Source organism: Chrysemys picta, chromosome 11, assembly GCF_011386835.1.
Source record: "Chrysemys picta bellii isolate R12L10 chromosome 11, ASM1138683v2, whole genome shotgun sequence".
Taxonomy (NCBI): Eukaryota; Metazoa; Chordata; order Testudines; family Emydidae; genus Chrysemys; species Chrysemys picta.
The window spans coordinates 40,730,246-40,754,341 of record NC_088801.1 but is presented as its reverse complement, the minus strand read 5'-3'; the positions used below and the strand labels follow the sequence as shown (position 1 = coordinate 40,754,341).

The window sequence follows — 24,096 nt, the reverse complement described above, 5'->3', positions numbered from 1 at the left end:
AGTCAATGTTCAGTTGTAAACATTTGAAAGAACAACCATAATGTTTTGTTCAGTTACGAACATTTCAGAGTTACATTCCCAAGGTGTTTGTAACTGTGAGGTTCTACTGTATTGGCTATGTCAGCAGTAACTAACAGAGAGTATGTTGAAGAACACCACTACTGAACCTGCTCTTGCTGCTTTTATGGTAGGTGTGGCTGTTAAGAGGGATGCCCTTTCTTTTGCTGCTGCTGCTGTTGTAATCTTGAGGTGGGCTGGCAGGTTTACTGCCAGAGTCTATTTCTTTGTTTACCAAGGAAAAGGAGCACAGTTTCAGTCAAAGTGCAGGTGTGGGTAGTCATTGGATTTTTACAGTTCCTGTTCGATAGCCACAGGCCTCATGAAAGAGCCTGCTATTGCTACTAGTATATGATCCTGCTGTTACCTTCTGATGAAGTGCTTCTTCCCCAAGTGAGCAAATGATTGTAGAAACATGTGTTTTGTTGGTTTTTTTCCAGAAGAACATAACAGCCACAGAAGAGAAAACATCACATCTGTGCTGTAACCCTTTATTCCTTTAAAACCTTTCTCCCCTGGCTGTGTTTTCAGTGACTGGGAATGTACAGTCCTCTTTGCTAGTCCTTGAATTATAGGTATTCCAGCGGACAACGGAGGCATTCACAAACATGTACATACATATATAGGCATTGGCATTCTGCAGCAGATCAATGGAGCTATTCTAGTTTTATTTTACATCACTGGGTCATTCATGTAGATAGAGAACACAACCAGTCTGAATAATAGTGATGATGTGAGGTCATTTAAGAGGTAGAACCTCACCCCTTTCAGAAAAAAAATGCAAATTCTTATTTCTTCAACTTAGCTTTCCTGCACTCAAAATCTCCAGATAATGAGGTGGAAGAACAGGAAGAAATAAACAAAGCCCTTATATTTAACCCTTGACTAGCACTCAGATGCCCCAGTGGTGGGTGTAGCAAATATGGAGAAAGATTAGATAAACTTAAAAGGAGGGAAATTAGACTCCAGAACAGCCTTTTCCCAGAAATGTGTTTGTACAACTCCCAGTGTACTTCAGTTGAGTAAACATGTTATGTGACTAAGCCTAGAAACATTAGTAGTATTGCTGAGGCCAAAAATGACTCATTACCTGCCTTGGGAGCAAGTCCTGTTTAGGTTGCTGAGACGTGAAATGTGTATAACACTCCAGATATTTGGAAAGGAAGTTCTTGGTGTTACCAGAGCTATAATATCTGCTGTGGCCTGACTTTTCATTTCAAATGTCTTCTTGATGTGCAAATTGTTAAAATGGCTATGCCAAAAATGCCAGCAGGTTCAGCTTGTCTAAGCATTGTATCCTCAGTGAAAACTGAAGGCAGGCATTAGTGTATGGACAATATTGACATTCAAGGATTATAGGAGACAAGTGGAAAAAGTTCATATGAACAACTGCTTTTTGGAGGAATATGAGAGATGGCAAATTTCAGAATAACAGAAATACCAGATGGTCACAATAGTAATCCATAACATAGACTTAGAATTTAGAGATGGAAAAAACTCATTCTAATAATTCACTATTAATCTCTGCAGCATACTTTCTAGTACTATAGTTTTAAATGTCCTAATGTGATGGGGCTTTTACTACTTCCACTGAGGGGAATTATACAGCCTAATATATCTCACTCAACTTTTTCCTAATATTTAGTTTTTCCCTTTCTTAATTTAAAATCATTACTTCTAATTATACCCCCATTTACCTCACAATTTTTTTCCCTTCCATGGTATCAACCTCTTTCAACAGCTCTGAAATACTTTGATCATGTCCTCTCTGCTGTTTCTTAGCCAAACTAGGCACATTACATCTGTCCTCATAAAAATCTCACTAATCTGATCATTTTTGTTGCTTTTCTCCAAATCCATGTGCGTGTGATAATTGATAATATATTTTTGGTAATGTGGTGCTCAGAACTGAATGAAATAGTCCAACAGCAGACAAACGAGGGATGGACAGAGAGACACTGTTAGCTCCCTGCTCCAGGGCATGATATATTTGAGTAGCACAGTCCCAAATCACATCAGTCAGACTGGTCATGCCTGTGATATCCACATTTTACCTTTCACTAGCATCCACTTTCCCCACCCAAATTCCTAATAATTTCTCCTCCCTAACTCTGTACACCCTCCTGCTCAATATCTCTAAGTTAGCAATGAGTTATGCAGTATGTTATGCACATACGACAAACCGTTTGAAAGAATATCTTCCCCTCCTTATTATCTCTTTTTGTCTGGTTCTCTATGTCTATGTCTAGAATCTACCACAGTTCCTTCTAGATCCCTCACAGTTCATTAGGAGGTTGCTCAATTTATTAGGAACCAATCATGCATTCATACATTCGTCCATCTGAAGTGCACTTTTAAATGTTAGACTATATACTAATCAAGTTGAACATGATAATGAGAGCACGTTCACATTGTTAAGGTAAATGACCCAATGCACTCAGAGTGAAGACATATTTGAACTACAATTTGTGCTTTTCATTGGAATATTGAACATTCCTGGGAACTCTGAGAGCGTTGTTTTGTAGCTGCCTTGCAAATGTGTGATTATCATTACACTGCTGGTAGGACACTGGCCATTTCATTATTGCTTTGCTAGTTGCCGCTGTCTGAGGAGGATTCTGTGGTGAATTGTACGTAAGTTGGACTATAAATGCCTCAGTGCTGCACGCGCGCACACACACTTCACATTTTTACAAGTAGAAATGTCACAATGGTGAGTGGTATGGCCCACGTGCAGAGATTGGATGCTCTAGGCCTGCGCACATTGAAATCAGCAGGTGTTTTACTATTAAATTCATTGCAAACAAGATTGGGGCCTACGGCTGTGTGAAACGAAAAAACAAAAGGGTTGAAAACGAAATCTATTGTCAGAGACATTAGGGGCATAGGGCAGATAGAGTAGGCTGATCAGAAGTTTCTCTTCTGCATGTTGAATGGGATCTGTCCTGGGATAACGATTTGACTGTAGGGAAGTGAGATCTCAGAGCAGATATTTCAAATTACAGGGGAGAACCTAAAATTGATTTGTGTAAAATAAGGAATTCCTCTCTGGGAGTCTCATGTGAAACACTGGGCTACTTAGGTGAGTAATGGGCCTGATCCTGCAGCCCATGGATTGCTCAGGTGAGCAAAAGTGGCAGGATTGGGCCCTCGGGTCTGTAGTCTTGTGTCAGGAAGCTCAAACAGATAGGACTTGCACAGTGTGTTCTGTACTTTGGGTAGTTTATTACTGAGCACTTTTCACTTGGGACAATTTCAGGTGATCCCGAGACTGCCTAGTGTCAATAAATTCTAATACAGAACAGGGACTTAGTACAGTAGTCGCTTGTTGGTCCAGGGGTCTGGATGGTGCTCTCATTGAGGCTTCATGGCCCCAAGGGGGGCATAGGGAGTTGGGGTGGAGGTTGACATGGCTCCTGAGCCAAGCTGCCCTGCTCAGGCAGGGCATGTAGGTGCTTCAACTTAACCAATACTCCTCTGTTCTTACAACAACACACCTTGTGATAGTAAGGCCAGAAATTTTATCCCTTCATTTTAAAGAAAGCAACTGTACAGGGAATTAATCTTTATTGTGGCCTCAGCCCTTTTGTGACTTTTGAATACAATAGCGACAATGATTGGTGGCTGGTTTTTGTTTGTTTTTGTTTTTTGCAAATGCTATAATTTACAAGATACTTTCATTGGTTTATATTGTTGTAGCTATGCCACTTGTAGTCTTAACTGGAAATGACCTAAGAAAAATAGGTATTGTGCCAAAGCTCCTAGGGATATTTATATGTCAGTAAAATCCAAACTGGAGGAGGCATTCTCAAACAAGCTTAAAATGTCGATGAAGGTGATAGGAAGCCAAACCCAGCCTGGAGTCAGTGAGAGGAAGAGGGTGTGGAAGCTGGATGTAGATTGTACATTAATAAATATTAGCTTGCTTGGTTGAGGTGAAAGGATTTGCACAGCAAAGTAAAATAACTTTATTTGTGATATTTCCAAGGAATGGGGGCAGTATGCAAAGCCCAGATGCTCTTGTCAATGTCCCCTCCCCGGAAAGCCAGCAGCATCCATAGTGAGCAACTGCAGTGCTGTCAGTAAGCCATATTTTCCCATATAGCTGGACTGAAGAACAGTTTTATATAAGGGGCTGTGCTGTTCGTGAGGCATGCAGCCCCATTTCCATAGATCAGGATAAACTGAAGCTCAAGAAGAACTAACATCATTCACTCTCTCTGCCTGCCAATACAGGATTGTTCCCAATAATAATTTTTCTAGTGTTTCTAGATTTAAATGTCCCAAGCAGTGGGGCTTCACCACTTTTCTTGGAAGACTGTTGCAGAATCATCTGACTGTCAAAATATTTCCCCTGATAGTCCATTTGCATTTTCCCTCCCTTAATTTCTTCTCAGTAATGTAGCTATCGCCTTTCTGTTTACATCTTTCCAATATTTTTAGACTATTATTTCCTCTTTAATCATTGCTTAGCAAGCTTGACATTTTTCGCTTTTTAAAAAGACTATCATGTACCATTAAATTTTACCCATTTCCTCTGTATTGAGCCCAATAACTTGTATTTAACTTAAGCGTGTTTTCCAGAAAGACCTCAAGTCTTGATCTGAAGTTACCAAGAGATTCATGGATCATAAAATTACAAGGGATCACTGTGATTATCCAGTCTGACTCATATAATCCAGGCCATAGGGCGTCCCTGAATTAATTCCTATTTGAAGTAGAGCATATCTTTTAGAAAAACATCCAGGGTACCACTTCCCTTGATAGTTTGGTCCAATGGTTAATTAACATCACTATTTAAAAAATTGTGCCTTATTTTTCTTTTGAATTTTTCTGGCTTCAGCTTCCAGCCATTGTTTCTTGTTATGCCTAAACATATGTATTTTCTCCCCATAAAGGTATTTATACATCATAATCATTTCAATTCTCAATCTTCGTTTTGATAAACTGAACAGATTGAGCTCTTTCAATCTCTGATTGGTAAGGTATTTTTTCCATTCCTTGGACCACTTCGGTGGCTCAGAATATATTGGGGGAAAACAATCCCTTCCGGACCCTTGCATGTGGCTGGCTGAAACCCCAAAGCATGAACTTTTAGGAACATAATACAAAAACCACAAGTGAGCCCAAGGATTGCCGACCCCTGCCTTCTATAGTTGCTTGTCCACGTAGATCTTTTTCAGAGCTACTGTTTTCTAGGATCCAGTTCCCCCAACCCCCATTCTGTAGGTATACCCTGCATTCTTTGTTCTTAGATGTATGACTTTGCCTTTGGCTGTATTAATACTAATTTTGTTTGAATGGGCCTATCTTACCAAGGGATCCAGATGGCTCCACCAATCTTTGTGTCATCTGCAAATTTTAACAGCAGATTTCATAATTACTTTCAGATCATTGATTAAAATGTTGACTAGTGTCATTCTAATTTAGAAATGTGCCTCATCAGAATTGTAGTTTGGTTGCCTCATGTCCCCATTCTCCTGTATGGGCTTGGTTCCTCAACTGTACTATATCTCCCAGGACACAACCTGGCCAATTACTCCCATGATGCAATGCTTCCTCTTTCCAAGAGAGGAGACTGTATATCGTGGTAGCTGTAGTTCAATCAGGCAGCCCAGACTATAGGAGAGAATGGGAGCCCAAAGCATCTTAACTACAACTCCTGTGGGGCTCCATGGCAGCATTTTCATATCACAATATTCAGTTCAGCTGAAATTTTTCTGTATTTGAATTTCTGCTGAAAAATCAAAGGTTTTCCCATTGAAAAAAACACTTTTCAACCAGCTCTACCTTAACCATTATTGCTGCTCTTCACTGAACTGCCTCAGATTTGATAATGATGACGAGGGCAAAATTGGGTGTAGTTTTCCATTGTGGTTGCACCATAATCATGGATAGTAGTGAAGGAACTTTTACTTCCTTGGTCTATGGTGCTCTTTCTTTATAGCCAAGAGCCTGTCTTTTTTCTTTCCTGCCATTTGTATTGCAAACTCAAGTGTAATTTACTGTTTTCTATCTCCATCAGTGCTTCGCTAGTGTTACTACTTTCAATTTTCTCTCTCCTGTTGAATGCATGGTTCATCATTATTCCATATTTGCCCAGATATTGTAGCTTGCATTTTTCCAAATATGAGTCAACAGTGTGGGAAAAAAAGCACACATCATTCTGGGATGTATTAGGAGTGCTGTAAGCAAGACACAAGAAGCAATTCTTCTGCTCTACTCCACGTGGATTAGGCCTCAACTGGAGTATTGTGTCCAGTTCTGGTGTGTGACATTTCAGAAAAGACATGGACAAATTGGAGAAAGTCCAGAGAAGAGCAACAAAAATGATTAAAGGCCTAGGAAACATGACCTATGAAGGAAGATTGAAAAAATTGGGTTTGTTTAGTCTGGAGAAGAGAAGAGTGAGAAGGGGACATAACGATTTTCAAGTACATAAAAGTTGTTACAAGGAGGAGGGAGAAAAATTGTTCTCCTTAACCTCTGAGGATGGGACAAGAAGCAATGGGCCTAAATTGCAGCAAGGATGGTTTAGGTTGGACATTAGGAAAAACTTCCTGACTGTCAGGGTGATTAAGCACTGGAATAAATTGCCTAGAGAGGTTGTGGAATCTCCATCACTGGAGATTTTAAAGAGCAGGTTACATAAACACCTGTCAGGGATGCTCTCGATAATACTTAGTCCTGCCATGGGTGCAGGGGATTGGACTAGATGACCTCTTGAGGTCCCTTCCAGTCCTATGATTCTATGATTGTTTAAGAGGTGTCCCTATCCCTGAAATCCTGTAACACAGCTACCTGGAGTTCAGTTCATAGATTCACCGGTCACTACTCCATTGTCACAGTTTCTATATCAGATGACCTTTTTGGTAGAGCTGTTCTATAATCATTATTCAGACAGGTACTCCAATCACTCCCCTCCTTGAGGGGCAACTGCAAGTCGCTTACCTACAGTGGGATCCATGTGGAAGAGTGCTCACAACAAAGAGAGGTTACTTACCTTCTCGTATCTGGTGTTCTTTGAGATGCTTTGTCCACATGGATGCCATGACTTGCCCTCCTTCCCCAATGATATTGAGCTGTTATCTGGATTTCTGTGTTAGTTAAGGAACTGTGTGGCAGTTGGGGCTGCTCTGCCTTTTATACCCACACTGTAAGGGCATGAAGGTGTACAAGAGGGTGCTGGCTAAAAGATTCTGGGATTGGCTGCACCAGATGAGTGCCCCTGCACTGGGATCCTTGTGAGTCTAGAAGAAATCCAGTTGCTGTAAAGTTAGTACTTTTGCTATTTCTCCACACTTGGTTTATATCCATCCATTTTCCTTCCTTGTTTTACTTTATTCTGCTTTTTGTATTTTCTCATTTCCTCTTCCTGTTGTTATATATTACTAGAGCAGAGCCCTGAATCTAAAAATCTCTCCAGTTTGAGGAATGTTGGAAATCCAGTCCAAAATTTAGCAATTGGAGCAGATCTTTAAAGTTTTCTTGTATGTGCCCTTTGTCTTTTTTCAGCACTTTTAAAAAATTGTTTAACTTCATAACAGCCTTTAAGATCTCTTCCCAACACCTTTTATCTGCAGGGGTTTTTCAGTCTACTTTTCCACTTAAACTTAGAACAAAGCATTCCAAGTTCCCCACCCTCTTTTTCCTTTGCCTTTTCTTGTAGTTAGCTCTCCTGCAGTTTCTTATTGCTAGGCCTGACAGCTCAGTTGAAGAAAAATGGCAGTACTGCAGGGCATGATAAGTGCAAAGGTTTGTGGCAAGGAAAATTGTGCTGTAATGTTACATTAGTCTCCTTGCTTGATGAATAGAATATACTGGTTGCTGGACAGGAGCTTTGTTCTGAAAGATCAGGGTGGCTGAGAGTCTGCATTAACATTGGTTGGGTTGTGATGAAATATGGATTTTAATACTTAATAAAAATATTTTTGTTACGTGGGCTGTGTAAAATGTAGGATGTCCTTACCAGAGTGGTATAATTAACAGTTTTTTTGTTCAATGGCCAAACCTGGGGGGGAAAGTCAGGTTGGCCCAAAACAATTCTTTTCTGAATTTTTTGATAAAACAAAAACGTCAAAAGAATTTTGTTTCATTTTGTTTGTGAGGTTTTTTTGCCTTTAAAAATAAAATTTAAGCAAAATTCTAAATGAAAAGACATCTTGAATAAAAAAAATCAAAACGTTTTGTTTGGAAAATTTAGATTTTATTTTTTTTAGTCACAATTTGGCACAAATTCATGAAATGCTTCGATCAACTAGTATATTCATTTTTTGTCTGAAAAATTTCACTTAGCGCTAGTCCTTATCTATTAATTTCCTTGCTTTTTAAGTTACTTGAGTTTTGAAAATACTATAGGTCAGAACATTGTTGGCTCTTAGCAGATTTAATGGGTTTTTGAAACCAAATGTTTTAATTTTGTAATTTCCCAAAGTTTGTTGATTGTTTGGTTTGTTTTAAACATATTTTATGGTTTTATTTTGTGTAGTCCTAGAAGATGTAGCCTTTTCCACCAGTAAGATCAGAATTCTGTTCAAAACTCTGCCACAAACGTCCTACAAAGTATGATCTTTGGCAAATCATTTAAGCCTGTGTTCCTCAGTTACCCCATCTGGACATTGCTAGTGGAGGATTTTGGAGGGAAACATAGGAGGAGGAGTAATTTTACCAGATCCTGGAGTTTCTTTTCACTTTTGAAAATAGTCAGTGGAGAGACTGATGATGAAAATATTTTTGTCATCTTATATTGGGTGAGTTGTCTTTTTTGTTTTTGGCTCCTCAGTCAGTTTCATTGACAGAGATAGAAACACGGTCGGTTACATTCAGAGTAAACATGGCAAATTTTAGGTCAAGCCAAAGCTATAAAGAGAAAAAGCTTTGTACAATGGAAGGTGATTGCAGGCTTAATTAAGAGGAGTCTACCATTTTTCCATGTTAAAATACTATGTGCTCATCTAGCATCTTACACCCAAGGATCTCAAATAAAAGACCTTAATTAAGCCTTGCAACATTCCTGTCAAGTAGCTATTTCGTATCTATTATGCTGGTTAACTGACTAAGGGCAGGTCTACACTTAAAACGCTGCAGCGCTTCAGTGAAGGTGCTACTATGCCAACAGGCGAGCTTCTCCTGTCAACATAGCTACCACCTCTCGCTTAAGTCGGTATAACTGCGTTGCTCGGGGTATGGATTTTTTACACCCGAGTAACATAGTGATACCAATGTAAGTTTATAGTGTAGACCTGACCTTTCTCAAGAACACATTTCTCTCTTAATGGCAGATGCAAGAAAAGAACTCAGACCCTGTTTCCCATTGCCATGTTTTAATCGTTAGACATGCTGTTTTATGCCTAAGCAGTACTGTTTTAGCACACGTAACCTTTCTACTCATGACTTGTGTTAATATGTTGCATATGCACAGCCAGACAGTTGGAACACAACTGAAGGTGTGGAATTTATTCAATATGAAAAACACATCACGACATTTTTCTATCTGCCTCCTCCAGTTCACGGGTTTGTATAAATAATGGTGTATTACAGGCCCTATATTTTATTTTTTATTTGGAGCCTTGTAGAGAGAAATCTTTTTTCTCCACCACTCACTAGATTCTAATTTTATCTGCTATAGAAGCTGGCTTCATACTTCATTTCTGCCAATGATATGGCTATTTTGTACAGTGTGAATGAAGTACCTGGTGTGATAAATATTAAAGTATATCTGCAATTTCATTTTCAAAAGAAATTGGTGCTTTTCTGAGAATGAAACTATTGCTACAGTATTTACTGTGTTTCCCAATTTTAATTCAGATCTTCTTGGATAGTATTTCATTCAAACTAGCTGGTAAGTCAATTCAACATCATTTTTCTTCATTTATATCCATGTTATATTATTTCAACATAATCATACAGTAGTGGAATGAGTTATGTTTATAGCATGCCATTTATATTTGAAAATGTGTGTATAGATATTGCAATAATTCTAATATTATATTTCACTATCTTACCAGTGACAGGAAAATGTAGTATCCTACTACATTGAGTTATAAATGCCATATAATGTAATCTTACTAGACTATCTATTTCATTTCTGATCTTTGCAGTGTTAAAAATAATTTGCTGTTGTTACAAAATTAAGATTATGATGAATATAAATTCTGCTGTATATTTCCACTTGTTTAATCTTGCATATTAGTTCACTTTCTTGTCACTACATTGGAGTATTAAAAACAAACTATTTGCTTTATAGTAGTGTTTAAACTCTTTTAACTGCATAACATACATATTTTCTTTGTCTCTAACACACATATGCCTTGATTTTTTTTCTTTGCAAGTAGACTGTCTTGATTCATACTGCTGAGACAGTTTGCCTGAGATATTTTGTGGATTTACTTTTGGAGAAGGGGAAGCCAATTATGCTAATCGGAAATGCTGGGGTTGTAAAAGCAGTCCTTGTGTCCGACAAGGTTAGCAAGCTATCAGAAGATTACATGGTGGCCAAAGTCCCTTTCATTTACTACACAACATCTGCTATGCTTCAGCGTATATAATTGTAACCATTCCCCACTCCAAGGACCTGATTCTCCTCTCACTTAGCCTGTCTCTGTACCAGTGGGACTCGATTCATTTCGATAGAGTTACTATTGATTAGCACTGGTTTAAGGGAGAGGAGAATCAGGCCTTAAAATTGTAACCCCTCCCCCCCCGTGCCATTTATTTATCATAAGGACACATGCACATTCAGTTTGCACCTAAACAACCCAAATAGCTCAATTAATGGTTGACAGTAACTCTCCAAAATAAATGTTATCCTTTCTAGTGGAAGAGTTCACATAATGTTTACCATTTCCTTTTCCAAGCTAGACATGGTATTCATGTAGCAAATCACTAATTTAATGGTGAATAACTATCTTTCACTATGGTAAATGTTGTGCATGAAGTATTAGATTTTTATAGTATATGGCAGAAGAGTGGGATTGCAATTAAAGAAATGCTATTAGTCTAGGCTCAATACCTGATGTAAAACTGTTAAGCTCTGGTGGAAAATGTCCTGATTCCAAAAGTTTATTTTTGCCACCTTTATTGTAATAAAGAATTTGAAAAATACAGCCACTATTTATGTAGGTTCTACAATATTTTGCACTATGCTACAACGGAGCCAGCAGAAAGAGCACAAGTTCATGAAAAAATCCTCTGTATCTGATATTCTGCTATTGCTGATGGTGTGCAACCAAAGAATTAACCAAAAGAAAAATGAAAACAAGAGCTAAAAGAGACTAGGTGGCTCAGAGATTGGCAATGGGATAAGGAGCATTTAACTTCCAGGTCAGTGGTTCAAATTGATAATGTGAACAAATCATTACCTGACCATTCCATTGCCTATGAAAAATTAATTGAAGCCCTCAGTTAAGTTTCTAAGATATGTGTCTGAATCACAGAAGCTTTGGTACCCATGCAGGCAGACTCAGCTAAAGGGGCAGAAGTATAGTGTGCATATTTAGACTGAACTTTACCCTCCACCCTAGCAGAGGTCCTTCCAGGTCACTGTGGGGAAAACATAAGCTTCCTCTGCCCGTATGGTACCAAGTCTGCAATTCTGTGACTGACAAAGAGAAGAGGGCTTCATTCCTCAGAGCAGTCAGGCTGGCATCTTCTCTCTACTAGCCCTAAATTCACTTAAAATAAATGTAGGGAACTAAAGGGAGGAAGTGCCAACGGTAACCAACAATATTTGTTGGGCAACATTTTATTTCAAAATTTTAAGAGGCTGTTTAAAACAATGGAGAATATAAATAAACTGTAAACTATATGAAGTACTTGAGCCTCCCTTTTAAGTTTATTTAATTCATAGATTCATAGATTCTAGGACTGGAAGGGACCTCGAGAGGTCATCGAGTCCAGTCCCCTGCCCACATGGCAGGACCAAATACTGTCTAGACCATCCCTGATAGACATTTATCTAACCTACTCTTAAATATCTCCAGAGATGGAGATTCCACAACCTCCCTAGGCAATTTATTCCAGTGTTTAACCACCCTAACAGTTAGGAACTTTTTCCTAATGTCCAACCTAAACCTTCCTTGCTGCAGTTTAAACCCATTGCTTCTGGTTCTATCCTTAGAGGCTAAGGTGAACAAGTTTTCTCCCTCCTCCTTATGACACCCTTTTAAATACCTGAAAACTGCTATCATGCCCCCTCTCAGTCTTCTCTTTTCCAAACTAAACAAACCCAATTCTTTCAGCCTTCCTTCATAGGTCATGTTCTCAAGACCTTTAATCATTCTTGTTGCTCTTCTCTGGACCCTTTCCAATTTCTCCACATCTTTTTTAAAATGCGGTGCCCAGAACTGGACACAATACTCCAGCTGAGGCCTAACCAGAGCAGAGTAGAGCGGAAGGATGACTTCTCGTGTCTTGCTCACAACACACCTGTTAATACATCCCAGAATCATGTTTCCTTTTTTTGCAACAGCATCACACTGTTGACTCATATTTAGCTTGTGGTTCACTATAACCCCTAGATCCCTTTCTGCCGTACTCCTTCCTAGACAGTCTCTTTCCATTTTGTATGTGTGAAACTGATTTTTCCTTCCTAAGTGGAGCACTTTGCATTTGTCTTTGTTAAACTTCATCCTGTTTAACTCAGACCATTTCTCCAATTTGTCCTGATCATTTTGAATTATGACCCTGTCCTCCAAAGCAGTTGCAATCCCTCCCAGTTTGGTATCATCTGCAAACTTAATAAGCGTACTTTCTATGCCAATATCTAAGTCGTTGATGAAGATATTGAACAGCGCCGGTCCCAAAACAGACCCTTGCGGTACCCCACTCGTTATGGCTTTTCAGCAGGATTGGGAACCATTAATAACAACTCTCTGAGTACGGTTATCCAGCCAGTTATGCACCCACCTTATAGTAGCCCCATCTAAATTGTATTTGCCTAGTTTATCGATAAGAATATCATGTGAGACCGTATCAAATGCCTTACTAAAGTCTAGGTATACCACATCCACAGCTTCACCCTTATCCACAAGGCTCGTTATCCTATCAAAGAAAGCTATCAGATTGGTTTGACATTATTTGTTCTTCACAAATCTATGCTGGCTGTTCCCTATCACCTTACCACCTTCCAAGTGTTTGCAGATGATTTCCTTAATTACTTGCTCCATTGTCTTCCCTGGCACAGAAGTTAAACTAACTGGTCTGTAGTTTCCTGGGTTGTTTTGATTTCCCTTTTTATAGATGGGCACTATATTTGCCCTTTTCCAGTCTTCTGGAATCTCTCCCGTCTCCCATGATTTTAATGGTTTGTCATAATTTCTTCTGTTGTGGTAACCATCAGATATTAAAAATGAACAGTCTGTGTCCATAAATAGAATGATACCTGATTAGGTTTTCTGGTTTAAGGGAGGGGTGTATGGAAAGCAATTCATCTAAATTATTATCCAAAGAGCAACATTTGGGCTCTCAACCTGCAAACACTTCAGCAGGCGCTTCACCTTAAGGACATGATCTGTCCAGTGGGAAGATTCATGTGTTTAAAGAGAAGCACCTGGTCAAGTGTTTGTAAGCTTGAGGCCTTCTGCTATACCAATGCCTCAACATTTATCCTTACACAGCATCTCTTCCATTGACAGGTGTTCTCAAAAGACCCTTGGAAAAGAAAGCTCGAAGAAATTATTCGCCCCCAGGTGCTAAAAATGTATTTATTTAATTGATTATCTTAATGTGCTTGAGGTTGATGCCTATGGTACTGTCCAACCTCGTGCTCTAATTGCACAACATCTTGACTACAGTCGTTGGTAAATGTTTTAAAAGTTGTCAGTGTTATTGATATTTATTTGAAGAGCTCCTATTACAGCAAGTCACTCAGATCCTGGTTTTATGCCAGAGGAGCCAGATCTCTGAACCAGTGTGCAGCCTGTGTGAAGCTGAGCATTTGGGATCCCCATGAAAGCACTACGAGAGAAGGAATATGTCACTGCTCCAGGCTGTAGAGTAGGGGAAGGAATATGACCTCTAATGAAAGAAACAAGGAATTTAGGTGCCCCCTCCCCCAAGCCATGTATCCTCCTAAATCTGGGGAAGGCCAAGAGTTGTCTGTGTGGCAGCATAGCTGTACCATAGCCGTGCTGTAAGGGAGAGGGGCTGTGGGAAAGCTAATGAAATCTTAGGCTGCATTCAAATTTCTGTGATTACCTTGCTGCGGGTATCCCTGTCATACTCCCTCTCCATGTACATGCCTGAGATTCCTAGAGAACTCTCTCTTGTGATCTGGAGGCAGGGATGTGAAGGCAACTGACTTCTCCATGTGAGAGGTGGTACGTCTGTGTGAAAAGGAGAAGCTTTGCGGGGTATCTTGTGGAGATTATTTCCCTCCATTTCACAGAAATGTTTTGTAAAAAGCTGGTGAAATCACCTCACAGACAGGTTTCAGAGTAACAGCCGTGTTAGTCTGTATCCGCAAAAAGAAGAACAGGAGTACTTGTGGCACCTTAGAGACTAACAAATTTATTAGAGCATAAGCTTTCGTGGACTACAGCCCACTTCTTCGGAAGCATATGCATCCGAAGAAGTGGGCTGTAGTCCACGAAAGCTTATGCTCTAATAAATTTGTTAGTCTCTAAGGTGCCACAAGTACTCCTGTTCTTCTTCTCACAGACAGGGCTTGTATTCTTGGTATGAACACAAAAGTTTGTGCATCACTGTGGTGATGGCTGGTTTTACTTTAGATGGCTGCATTTCTAAATTTTGTCCACTATCTCTGGGGTGGTGGCAATGATTGTGTATGATAGGAGCTTAATGGTGCGGGCCCAGAAAGAAATACAGGCTCAGATTGAAAAATGCATTGTGGAAGCTAGAGATGAATTCTGTTTTTCTGAGGATTCCATATTTGTTTGCTTGTTCCAAAAATGCAAAATTAACAATCTTTTTAGAAGAAGAGCTATTGAAAGTAAAAGGAAGACCTCAAATAAACTTCTCTCTTATTGATGCTCCTGGACAATAAGAATACAGAAGTGTTATTGCTTGTGCAGAATGCTTTGTAGGAAATTAAACTACAGAACTTCCATCTTATTTCTACACTAGGCAACTTCCACCAGCTACCAGCATAGCCCAGAAAGTGCTGTATTATAACCAGCATAACCAAGACACACAATGTGCGCAATGTATCCTGCCCAATCATATAATAAGCAAATATCATTGGACTGGGGACTCTATTTCCATCCAGTATTACTGACCATCTGTAATCCTGCCCAGTGTCAGTCCAGTGTATGCCCCCACAGCTCAGTTAAAATAAAGGACTAAATACTGTACGGTACTTTACTGATCTTAAAATGATAGTGTTCCCTTTAGAGATACCCTTTAAGGAGATCCATAAAATGTCAGATTTACCATTTTTAATGAGAAAGAATGGTCTGCCATAAGGATGAGCACATTTTAAAAATTTCTTACAGAAAGTATTGAGCCTAACTGAAGTCGTCTTATGACGATGTCTTATTTCTGGCTTCACTGAGGTTTCTTGTGAGGTAGCTGTTCAACACGTTGTCTGTCCGTCAGTGATCCATTAGGCAACAGATTCTGTCTGTGTCATCTGCTCTCCTGGATCCATTGATAAATACGTTTGAAGCTGGGGTGAAGCCATGCTCATTTTTATGCTGGACTCTAGCTTCTCCCAGCTATTTGTCCCATTTTGTTCCGTGTGCCAGAAAACGTATCTGGGAAGAGTCTATTTTTGACATTCAGTATGTAAAAATCATCACTTTTCATCTCATGCAGCCTTAACATTAAAAGTCAACTCAAAATTTTGATTTGTTCATTTGAAGGCACACAGCATGCTGGGTACAATGGGACAGCTTGAGTGTGACAATTCTGTTCCATCCTTCTGTTGCTGCTGTAAATATGCAGCAAAACAACTAGCAATGTTTACATGAAAAATGAGCCTCCTAAAAATCTGATTGGTAAACATGAAATATTTCCCTTCCACTCATGTCATTTTCCATGTAGATGGGTGTATACTCACCTAAACCTAGCACCTTATGCATCTATGGCAACAGAAAGCGACAAAGAGTCCTGTGGCACCTTATAGACTAACAGACACATAGGAGCATGAGCTTTCGTGGGTGAATACCCACTTCGTCAGACGCATGTAGTGGAAATTTCCAGAGTCAGGTATAAATATGCAGTCAAGAATCAGTGCCAGCAATGCCCCTCTGCTATGTACATCAGCCAAACTGGACAATCCCTACGTAAAAGGATAAATGGACATAAGTCAGATATTAGGAATGGCAATATACAAAAAACTGTAGGAGAACACTTCAACCTCCAGGGGCGGCTCCAGGCACCAGCGCAGCAAGCGTGTGCCTGGGACGGCAAGCCAGGGGGGTGGCAAGCCGTGGGGGGCGGCAGTTGCTGTGAGGGCGGCAGTCAGGCAGTCTTCGGCGGCATGCCTGCGGGAGATCTGCCGGTTCCGCAACTTCGGTGGTGGGTATGCTGAAGCTGCAGGACCGGCAGATCTCCCGCAGAAATGCCGCCGAATCCGTGTGACCAGCAGACCGCCCGCAGGCGTGCTGCCGAAGGTTGCCTGACTGCCGTGTTTGGGGCGGCAAAAAACATAGAGCCACCCCTGCCAACCTCCCTGGACATACAATAGCAGATTTAAAGGTAGCCATCCTGCAGCAAAAAAACTTCAGGACCAGACTTCAAAGAGAAACTGCTGAACTTCAGTTCATTTGCAAATTTGACACCATCCATTCAGGATTAAACAAAGACTGTCAATGGCTAGCCAACTACAAAAGCAGTTTCTCCTCCCTTGGTGGTCACACCTCAACTGCTAGAAGAGGGCCTCATCCTCCCTGATTGAACTAATCTAGTTATCTTTAGACTGATTCTTGCCTGCATATTTATACCTGCCTCTGGAAATTTCCACTACATGCGTCTGACGAAGTGGGTATTCACCCACAAAAGCTTATGCTCCAATACATCTGTTAGTCTATAAGGTGCCACAGGACTCTTTGTCGCTTTTTACAGCTCCAGACTAACACGGCTACCCCTCTGATATACGGCAACAGAGAGATCCTTCTGCATTTTGAGTCAGGGATTTCACATACCCTCCATTTTTTGGCATAAATTTCATTGGGAAGTTGATGATGATAATATTTTTCACTTTTATAGTAACTTTCATCCAAAGATCTCAAAGCATTTTATGTAAACATGATGGGGCAGTCATGAAATCCTTCTCAGTCCTTAATCAAAACTACTGACCTCAGTGTGTTTTTTGTCTGAACAAGGATTCAGGATTAGGCTGGACAAAGTAAACCACACAACATCCTTGTGAATTGGGCAAATATGATCAGATCTAGTTTAACGATAGGTAAACAAGGATCTAAAGAAGCTAAATAAATTGCACAGGGTCATAGTACAGCGGTGGCATACTTCAAGACAGCTCTTAGACCACAGCCCAAGAGTTCTGTGCTATAAGTTCTATATAATATTCCCTTTTGAAAGGACACTTACAAAACTGATACATTACTGAAGAGGAGATCTGTTCTCCACTGTAAGAGAAAATGTTGGAATTAGGCCAAACATATGAAGATCTCTCCCCTGTAGGTGGCTAAGGTAGCCTGGCAATTTTGAAATGTCTGGAGAGTAGAAGAGATATGTGACATTGCTAGGTACAATCCAGACTAATGAGCAGCTGTGTCATCCCTTTCCTGCAATCTTGGGTGCCTTACAATGACTTGCTGAAGTGTCTAATTGCAGCCTGTCAGCCACACGTGGGTTACACTCTGGCTCTCGCCAGCCTTGGTTATACTGCAGGGTGGCCCCAACACACACTCAGTCTTAGATTTCCCCCCAGAAATGTTTGTCCTGTACTGCCCAGCCCTCTCCTGGACAGTACACATCATATTAAATTCATTATTCATAAAATATGTCAGCTGATTATCTCAAATAGTTATTCAGAGACTTCAGTTTAAACACACTGGATTAGATAAAACAGCAAAACAAGTTTATACAAGTGAGTACAAGTAATGAGGCATAAAAGTCAGAAATAGTTACAAGAAAAATGAAGATAAGATGTTTACTAATACTGAACTTAAACTATATCAGATCCAAGCAAAGTTTCTCGCCATGTTTTCAGCAGCCTTACTGATGTAGCCTGATTTGGGGTATGTTAGTAGGGTCGATTTAATTTATCCACTTAATTTAATTTTATCTAATTAATTTTTAATTAATTAATTGCTTTAATAATTTTGATAATGGTTAGTGGATACTAATTAGTATGGGTTTCGGCTCGCCAATTTGTTTGATCAGAAGATAAAGTTCGTCCTGAATCAGGCTTCACAGAGTATATAAAAGGAACTTTGGGTGTATGACAGGAAGTTTACACTGAGACAGATATAGTCATAAAGTCCTTTTATTAAAAACAATGAAGATAGTAAGCAAATGGTAAAACAGTTAGAATTACAGAGTTACACTTATCACAGTTCTTTAAGATATTTATATATATCTTAAAGAACTGTGATAAGTGTAACTCTGTAATTCTATATATATATATATATATATATATATGAATATAAGATTATAAGCTGCAAAGTTGATTAATACTCACACCCTGTTTTAATAACCTGGTGGTGGCTACACTGACCAAATCTGGTAGGGCAGGACCCCTCCTCCAGAGTCCAACAAATGCTTCCTTTGTCACTTCAGGTGCAGTGATTGCAATGGGCTGGGGGGGGGAGAGAGGTGTCCCTTAGGGTGTTTGTCCCTCCTTTTGATAGTTTCAGACCCTTCTCTTGAAAGCCATTTCCAATAGGGCACTAGGAGACAAAGAGTCACTGTGGAAGGATATTTCCTGCTGGTTTTTTCTCACTTGGTTGAACTTTCTTTGTTTCCATCCCTGCTTGATGACTGTGTTTACTGCTTAAACTCAAATTAAGCAGAACACACATTCCTTTGTTTAGGACAGACTTGTTTGCCAGCTTCTGTTTGGGCAGGGCCGGCTCTAGGCACCAGGCACCCAAGCACATACTTGGGGCGGCACCTGGTAAGGGGCGGCGGGGCGAGCGCGGTGCGGCATTCCACGGGGGGGGGGGGGGGGGGGCGGCGGCACAGCGCGGCGCTGGGGGGGCGGGCTCTGGTTGTGTGGGGCTCGGCGAGGGGGCGGTGCGGGCGCGGCGCTGGAAGGGGGTTCCGGCGGCACTCGGCGGGGGCAGGGGCGGGCTCCGGCAGCGCGGGGCTCGGCGCCGGGGGGGGTGGTGCGCGGGCGCGGCGCTGGAGGGGGGTTCCGGCGGCGCTTGGCAGGGGGCGGGGGCGGGCTCTGGCGGCGGGGGGCGTCGCAGGGCTCAGCGCTCGGGGGGGGGGGGTGTTCCGGCAGCGCTCGGCGCGGGGGGGGGGGGGGGGGCTCCTGTGCGCGGCGCTCGGCGGGGGGGCGGCTCGGGGGGGCAGCGCTCGGCGGGGCGGCGCTCGGCTGGGGGGGGGCAGCGCGGCCGGCACTCGGCGGGGAGCCTGGGGGGCGGCGCATTTTTTTGCTGCTTGGGGCAGCAAAAAAGCTAGAGCCGGCCCTGTGTTTGGGAAGGGTGGTAGAGTTTGGAACATGTGTTAATAACATCATACAGGAAAATCTTATAACTTTATATACAATGTTGCCACACACATTGTATCAGGATGATAGTGACCGGCAAGTTGAATTTTCAAATGTTACCTTACAAGACATGCCTTGTACAAAACTTACTACAATAGGGTGTGAACCTGGGGGTACGTTCTGTCACACGATGACATGGCACATATAGATCAGCTCTCGTTCTGTGCACCCAGAGTTCTGAGTCTCACCAAGCACCAGGGGCTAACTGTTGCTGGTTCATGCTCCCCTGCCTGGAGTTGGGATGTTTAACACTGTTGCAGCCCTTTTTTTGGAGTGGCTGACAGCTGGGTTTTTCCCCCTACTTGGTGGTTATTTTAAATCTGCCAATATAATTTGGAGCCTGTCAACCTTGACAGTGTCCCTTAAAAGATTCCAAATGGTGTGTAAGGGAGTTTTAACAAAGGAGGGTTTTTCAGTTCTTTTAACACAGGGCTACATAATCAGCCTTTCTTGTAGCAGCATTCAGTGTGAACATCTGTCAATAGAAATCTCAAACTGTGAATATACAATTGAACTTTATTATCCCTTTGTTATTTTGTAACTACATAGGTATGACAGACAAACTGATTTTAAAAGAAATCCACAACTGTCAGTATGTCATATGCCTGAATCCTACTGCTGGAAGTTTTTCAGTACATCAGCGTCTTCAGATAGGTGCTATAAGTGCCACATTTTGTTAAAACGTGTTTCCTTTCAGTGAGTAAATGTTTCTCATTTGAGCTATTTTAATTTGCGTGTGAAAGGCTTAAACTTTTTATTACATGCTTGCGAAGCTGTCATGTAGAACTAGCTCTTGCACTGCACAAGTATGGATTGACAAACATATAAGCACCAGATAAAAGGTGATGAGTGGGCTGGGGAGCACAGGGAAACCTGATCCTGCTTTAACGAAAGCAGCTTTCAAGTTATCCCCACCTCCTAGCAGAAATAAGGCCACAGGGATAAGCGTTTGTTTAGCATGATGAGGCTCCTGTTAAGACCTATCTACAACGTTGTCACAGAGTCCCCGGGCGATGTTCTGGAACTGCTCCCTACGAAGCCAGTCAGGACTCTGGTGAAGTCTCCTCTCTGTGAGCAGACTGTTTTCAGGGCAAGAAGCTCACACGGCTTCCACCTTCCTGCGTCTGACCTTGGAGCATTCAGCATCTTCTGCCCCTCCGTGTGCTTCCCACAGTGAGTCCGCCCAGGCAGAGTCCTGGGGAAGCCAGAGGGTCCTGCACCCCTACTTTGCAGTCAGACGTGACTCTCAGCCAGCCGGTAAAACAGAGGTTTATTAGATGACAGGAACATGGTCTAAAACAGAGCTTGTAGGTACAGAGAACAGGACCCCTCAGCCGGGTCCATTTTGGGGGGCAGTGAGCCAGACACCCACGTCTACCCTCACTCCATGTCTCCAGCCAGCCCCAAGCTGACTTCCCCTCCAGCCCCGCCTCCTATGGGCTTTTTCCTTTCCGGGCCAGGAGGTCACCTGATTCCTTTGTTCTCCAACACCTTTAGCTATCATCCTGCAGGGGGAAAGGGCCCCGGCCATTAGTTGCCAGGAGACAGAGTGTCGGCCATTTATGCACACTGGCCTTTATCCCACCACCTAGAGACTTAAGAAATGCATAGGGGAAACTGAGGCACACCTACAATATTCAGAGGAAACATTAAGAACTGTCCCACTTCTTCATAGACGTTCAGCACAAGTTTTGCTCTTTTGACCCTGCAGAGAGTAAGAGAGGCTACCCTAGAGAGTTTACAGCAGCGCAGTAGCACCGATGGAGCTGCGCTGCTGTAAGCTCTCTAATGTAGCCGCTCTAAGCCAATGGGAAACAGCTCTCCCCTCGGCTTAATTATTCCAGCCTCCGCAAGCGGCAGAAGCTGTGTCAGCGGTGGCGCTGTCCACACCAGCACTTATGTTGGTGTAACTTATGTTGCTCAGGGGGTGGTTTATTCACACTCCTGAACAACATAAGTTATGCTGACAGAAGCTGTAGAGTAGATGTAGCTAAACTTACTTTTGCTTAGCATGGAGAACTCTTTGTTTGCCTTGCCTGCCTTAGGGTTTTAAACTGCTGCCCATCATGGTAGTATCTGAGCACCTTCTGCATAAAACCAATGGCGCAACAGTAAAGTCCCTAGTAGACTTCATGAAGTCTCTGGAGTGTTTCCTTTTTCAGGCTAAAAGCGCTGCTTGGGGCAAAGCTTTTGTTTTTAAGATGGGTAATTTACTTTTGTTAGGGTATTGGTTGTTTGTGGTTAGTTTCAGGATTGGGCATTGGTTTGTTTGTTTTTGTTGGTTGGGTTAAAGGGGCTGTCAATGTTGTGAGGATCTTTCCTATGGCAAAAAGGTCTTTTTCTATCCCTTGTAGTTAACCTCACACATGGGCATAGCTTCCACTTGCACTTCTGTTGGAGCATAAATCTTGATGCTCACCATGCAGGGACTTGCACTCCTCATTTCTTCAGCCCTTGGCTGGACTCAGCAGTTCTTCCGCAAAAACCCAGGTCCTCCTGTCTGCTGTTTCCTCAAGCCGCCTCTTCTTAAGGCTTCTGCTCCTACCTCTCACTGAAGGTAGCTCCTGACAGGATTCTGAGTCCCCTCTGGATACCTTGCATCCCTTTGTCTTTCTCCTTCTCACTGATCAAACATGCTCCCTTCATAGGGAATCCTGCCACCAGGCTGCTATCTGGTAATCCTGCTCACCTGACCAAACGCACACTGTCCCATACACAAATCCATCACAAGGGGCATGTGGCGGGGTGGGATTCACCAGCGCGGCGCCTCCTGCTGGTCGTCCCGGGAATTAGCTCTTTCCAGTCCGGAGCGCCCTCTGCAGGCCGGTGTCTCGCCTGCCGCTGGCCCCCAGTGCCCTTCTATGTCAGGGTTCTGCCCCCGCAGTAACCCACAATCTGGGTCTCCCCACCCAGGGGAAACCCCAACCCACTATCCCCACCTTGCCTCAGTGGCTACTGCCAGTCATCATCTAGTCCCCACTCCCTGGGGCAGACTGCAGTCTATAAACCACTCATCATCGGCAAGGGGAGGTTGTACCAGCTGCCTCTGCCTAACTCTGGGCTGCCCCTCTGCAGCCCCAGTGCCTTTTTGGCCTTCACCAAGGCCTACAGCCTGGGGTTTTACCAAGTTGGATCTCCCCAGCACTGCTCCACCTCAGGTATCCTTCTCAGCTCCTAGGCAGCCCAGTCCTTCTCTCTCAAGGAAGCTAGAGAGAGTGTGTCCCAGTCTCTGGCTCTCAGCCCTCTTATAAGTGGCCAGTCTACCCTCTGACAGTGTATTTGTGTGTGCAAGCAGCTGTATGTGTCAGCAGGTTTTTCAAATTTCACACCTGTCCATCCATTTGCACTGAAATTACAAACTCAAATTACTATTTGCTGTGCATGTAGATTGAATAATTGACATGCAGAAAGGGACATAGGTGCACCATTAACTAATTTGCACATGCAAATAGTTTTTTCCATACAGATGTTTATGGGCTGAGCTACTGCACTCTTTTTTGAAAATCTGGTATTTAAAATGGGATTACAATCTGCAAAGTGGCTCTAAAATAACACTGTGGAGCTCTATAGTTATTCTTTCTGTGATTGTTCTAAGTCATGCTCTTCTAACTTACACTGGCTGCTAACAGCCTCAGACGTCTGTTGTGACAACTGAGGGTTACAGGGCATAGAGATACCACCCCACCTGTAGAAAGGGGGCATGGGACTGGCTATATCCGTTCTACACTATAGTTCCTATCTTTAAGAAAGGGAAAAAATATGATCCGGGAAACTACAGGCCTGTTAGTTTGACATCTGTAGTATGCAAGGTCTTGGAAAAATTTTTGAAAGAGAAAGTAGTTAAGAACATTGAGGTCAATGGTAATTGGGACAAAATACAACATGGTTTTACAAAAGGTAGATCATGCCAAACCAACCTGATCTCCTTCTTTGAGAATGTAACAGATATTTTTATACAAAGGAAATGCAGTGGATCTAATTTACCTCTATTTCAGTAAGGCATTTGATACGGTTCCACATGGGGAATTATTAGCTAAATTGGAAAAGATGGGGATCAATATGAAAATTGAAAGGTGGATAAGGAACTGGTTAAAGGGGAGACTACAATGGGTTGTACTGAAAGGTGAACTGTCAGGCTGGAGGGAGGTTACTAGTGGAGTTCCTCTGTTCCCAAAACCGATCCCTATCTTATTTAATCTTTTTATTACTGACCTTTGCACAAAAAGTGGGAATGTACTAATAAAGTTTGCAGATGACACGAAGCTGGGAGGTATTGCCAATACAGAGAAGGACCGGGATATCATACAGGAAGATCTGGATGACCTTGTAAACTGAGTAATAGTAATAGGATGAAATTTAATAGTGAAAAGTGTAAGGTCAAGCATTTAGGGATTAATAAC

At 41.9% G+C, this 24,096-nt stretch overlaps 1 pseudogene; it reads left to right on the top strand.

Moving 5' to 3' along the window:
* LOC101939189 (dynein axonemal heavy chain 11-like) overlaps positions 1 to 24,096 on the top strand; it is a 197,639-nt pseudogene that overhangs the window by 64,157 nt on the left and 109,386 nt on the right.